The sequence below is a fragment of the Triticum aestivum genome, chromosome 2A (genome assembly GCF_018294505.1).
Source record: "Triticum aestivum cultivar Chinese Spring chromosome 2A, IWGSC CS RefSeq v2.1, whole genome shotgun sequence".
Classification (NCBI taxonomy): domain Eukaryota; kingdom Viridiplantae; phylum Streptophyta; class Magnoliopsida; order Poales; family Poaceae; genus Triticum; species Triticum aestivum.
The window spans coordinates 318,953,069-318,957,918 of record NC_057797.1 but is presented as its reverse complement, the minus strand read 5'-3'; positions in this window follow the sequence as shown (position 1 = coordinate 318,957,918).

Here is a 4,850-nt window from a genome sequence, read left to right as displayed (position 1 = left end):
ACGCCAAGTTTCATCCCATTCTGAGAACATTTGCCAGCCACTTATAAAATACTATCTCGGACATGTCGCGGGCGTGTGCAAGTGTGGTTGGGCTCAGAACGGACAACGGAGAGAACTAGGAGAACCCGGACGGATGCAAGTTTTGAAAACATGATGATGCAATGCAGATGATGACATGGCAAGATGCAACACGCAAGCGAATGACAAGGCAACAACAGCGAATAACTGGGGGACACCTGGCACAACGGTCTCGGGGTGTTACAACACTCCACCACTATGAGAGGATCTCTTCCCGAGATCTAGAATGGCACTGGAGGGAAAACGAAAGAGAAAGAGAAGTGGTAAAACTAAGTTGCTTCTTTGACAAACAAGTGAAACGAAAGAACCTTGCGAGGTTGAACAAATTGAAAAGAATAAAACAACGGAGATGAACAAAGTGGAAAACACTCCGTTAGGAAAGAGGAACGAGGAAGAACAAGGTTGAAATCACTCCGGTAGGGAAGAGTAATAAGGAAGAACAAATTCGAACATCACTCTGGTTGAGAAGGGATGCAAGACTTGATAAGGTGAAAAGAACTTGAGCAAAAGGAACAACACTCCGGTTAAATGGATAAGCATGAAAAGAACATGATCCTGACAAGAACAAGAAGAAGGTTTGAATAAAGCAACATCACAATGCCTCTAGAAGAAGTGAGAGAATGGAACTGAATGAACGGGGGAGAAAAAACAAGGTCTTGAGAGAGCACGCTTACACCAAAAGCTAGAACAAAGTTGTTGGGTTATCAACAACGAAAAGGATAAGCTTGATATGGACTTATAGAATACATCTCAAAATTATGAGGTGACAACCTGCCATTCACGGGAAAAATAATTGGATTGATAAGAACAAGGAGACGAGAAGCTATCTCACTGGGAGGATAAAGAAGAGCTTGGGTCCTTTATAAGCACCATAATTAGCAACAATCCTTAGGGAAAGTTTTAGGTGAAATATAACCCAAGATAACTCCAATGAAGAGATTGATGGATTTATAATACCCCATTCTTAACAACCTGTGAATCATGAAACATGAACTCAAATATCAAGAATGATGTAAAACCACCTCCAATGATATGGTAGAAAGAAATGCACTCCGGATTGCAAGATGAAGAAAGCTTGAGCTCCTTAGAAAAGAAACTCAATGAAAAACATCTAGACGTAAATAAATCCTTGATGAACCATCATGTAGAGCCTCCATGAAGAACTCCGGTAACAAAAGAATAAAAAGAAAGAGAAATTCAAAACGCAAGGTGAATCCTTGCAATGGTTTAGATGGATCTCCGTGATAATTAGAGCTTGGAACTCCGGGAAAGGAAAGATAAAGCATCTCGAACTGAGAATATGATATGATGAACCACTCCGGAAAGAGGAATTAATCACTTGGATGGAACAAGAATAAGAATTATGTTATGCGTATCCTTCAACAATTTAATTGCTAACAAGCAACGGATTTGGCATACTACTTATCCTCGCAGAAAGATTAAGATGGATATAGCGCAACTTGAGAATGTCTTCAATGATCCACTGGTAGAATTTGAAAAGCACAAATGCACATATATGATACACGAAGGAATAAAACTCTTGAACGAATCACCGTAAGAATTGAAAATGAACGAATAAAAGATAACAAATCATCGGGAAGAATTTGCAGATGAACGAAGATGCTTGAGAGAAACTAGATACATGAGAACGAAGGGATCACGAACTGATTAAAGATCACTTGAACTAAGCACCGGTAAGATTGAAGAACGAGAGCTGAAAGCTGAGAATGAATAATATTTGAAAAGATGGATTCCGGATAACAAATTGAGAAGACTCTTGAATTTGCTCCGGATAGTTTAACAGAATTCTCACAATCCAAAAACAACTATGAGAGGATGGCAACAAGCTAGAATCACGAATCTTGAAGAGAATGGAGCAACATATGGAGGAAAAATTCTTCTTCGGTCTTCAAGTGTTATGAAAGACGATGAGAGACACCACCATGAATTATTGAGACACTCCGGAATGAAGAATGGAAAAGTTGAGCTAACGATGAAAAGAATTTGAAAGATCTTGAAGAAAAGCATTTGACTGATGATAAATCATTCTTACGTCAAACTTTGAGATGAATATGAGAATAACTCCGGAAATTAGAAGAGTCAGGTAAGATCCTGGGAAAGACCTGTGGGTTAGGGCCCACTCAAAAGATACACCATTGAACTATTTAAAAGAGAAAACACCGGTTGAGTTAAATGGTTTGAATTAGATAACATCCTCAAAATAGCTTGAACGGATTAAGAGTGGAAACACGAATCTTCGAGACATCTTCAGCACTCCGGAACAATTGATAGCGAGAAATGAATGAATATGAGTAGCACCGTCAAGAGAAGGTATTTGAAATGAGGAAAGGGGATATAATCGACAAATCTTGACTTGAATCCACCGGAGAAGAGAAGAAACACAGAATGATAACTTGAAGCTCCGTTAGGATCTTCATGAGAATCACCGGATAAGAATATTGACGGAAAAGGATGGAGAGAACTTGATTAAGAAATCCGAGTCCTTGAGGAAAAAGGGTGGGTGGGTGGGAAAACAAAGGCAACTTGGAGACGTATGAAACAAACACCGTTGAGAAGAACTGATACTTGATCTTGCGGTTGTTGAAATGATCGGATCCACTTGAAGAGAAGTACATCGGTTGAGAAGAAATTTAGATGACAAGCTCGATGATCGACAAGGATTAGTATTCCCATAGAAATATGAGAACACCGTTTAGAGAAGGTATGGAATCAACATTTGACTTCGAAGAAACTCGAATACCACAACTCAAAACAAAAACAAAGGGTTGGCTTGCAGAGTAAGCCGGAACAAACATATGATAGAGATTTAGCCCGAAGTTTTCGTGGTGGGGCCTACACGGGCTCGATCGTACAGCACCATCATGTACAAGGCAGTGCACATGACATACGAAGCGTCCCCGAGTCGGCATAGCCAAGGACTCTTTAAGACACAATGAGACCACTGTAAAACCGACCGTGAATAGGCGGACCATTAGACGTCGAACCCCAATTTCATATCATACATCTGTCAGAAAGATATCCTAAGAGCTACTTGATTCCCACCTATGAAACTCCCAAACCTTTCCGGTTATGCAATCAGGTCTTGGGGATACAGGGGGAGCATAATATCTCACCCAAATCTAGCAAATCCTACATCCAGCTGTATCCATCCTTCAACACATAACCAAGAAACCTTCGAAAATCGTCTACCTCAACCTTCGAAAAGCATCCGTTATACAAGTTATGGCGATACTCCCGAACTCCCGCCCCAGTACTGGGTGGCGTCGAGGTTATCTCACCAACGAACTGCATAAAAGAGATTTTCGATGTCGGCGTACTAAACTCAGGTATTCCAGAATTGCAACGATAAAATTATGATGGCAACACCTCGGAGCTCAACTCCCCGGGACACTGCCACAAAACCCCTGACAGGAGGCACCAAGACAATGTTCTCATCACAAAACCATCGGAACGATTCCAAGATACCCGCGTGATCCTAAAATTTTTTTTAGTGAAATTTGAGAAGAGAAGAGTCAAAACTCTACGTCAGGATGCCTTACCAGAGCGATGAGGAGACGAGGGAGTAAAAAGAATTCCTAAACTCTCCGATATATAATTCCGAAATGACTCAAAACATTTTTCTAGACTCAATAGCGGCTGCTAAAAATGATCAAGCAGTGGGGGCTCCTAAGGTCGGGGAAGGCTCTGATTACCAACTTGAAACGCCCTCAATGCGGCTATATCTCCCACGTGTCGAAGCACGACTTAGAGGCATAACCGCATTGAAAGCAATGTCGCAAGTGAGGTAATCTTCACACAACCCATGTAATACATAAGGGAAAGAGATACATAGTTGGCTTACAATCGCCACTTCACACAATTACATGAATAAAGCATTACATCATCCAAATACAAACAAGGCCCGACTACGGAGCCAAAATAAAAGAAGACTACCCCAAATGCTACACAGATCCCCGATCATCCCGACTGGGCTCCACTACTGATCAACTAGAACGAAACAACACAAGGACAAGATCTTCATCGAGCTCCCCCTGAGCTGGGTTGCGTCATCTGCACGGACTCATCGGCACCTGCAAACTGGTTTTTGAAGTATCTGTGAGTCACGGGGACTCAGCAATCTCGCACCCTCGCGATCAAGACTATTTAAGCTTATGGGTAAGGTAAAGGTATGAGGTGGAGCTGCAGCAAGCGACTAGCATACATGGCGGCTAACATACGCAAATGAGAGCGAGAAGAGAAAGCAAAGCAAGGTCGATAAAAGTATGATCAAGAAGTGATCCTATAGCAACCTACGTCAAGGATAACTCCAACACCGTGTTCACTTCCCGGACTCCGCCGGAAAGAGACCATCACGGTAACACACGATGTTGATATATTTTAATTAAGTTAAGGTTCAGGTTATCTACAACCGGACATTATCAAATTCCCATCTGCCCATAACCGTGGGCACGACTTTCGAAAGTTCAAATCCCTGCAGGGGTGTCCCAACTTAGCCCATAACAAGCTCTCACGGTCAACGAAGGAATAGACCTCCTCCTGAGACATTTCGATCAGACTCGGTATCCCGGTTCTTCAAGACATCCTCGACAATGCTAAAACAAGTCCAGCAAAGCTGCCCGATGTGCCGACATCCTGATGGGAGCTGCACATATCTCGTTCTCAGGGCAACACCGGATGAGACATCCTACGAGTAAAACTAGCCCTCAAGTTTCCCCGAGGTGGCCCCGCAGTCTACTCAGTTCGGACCAACA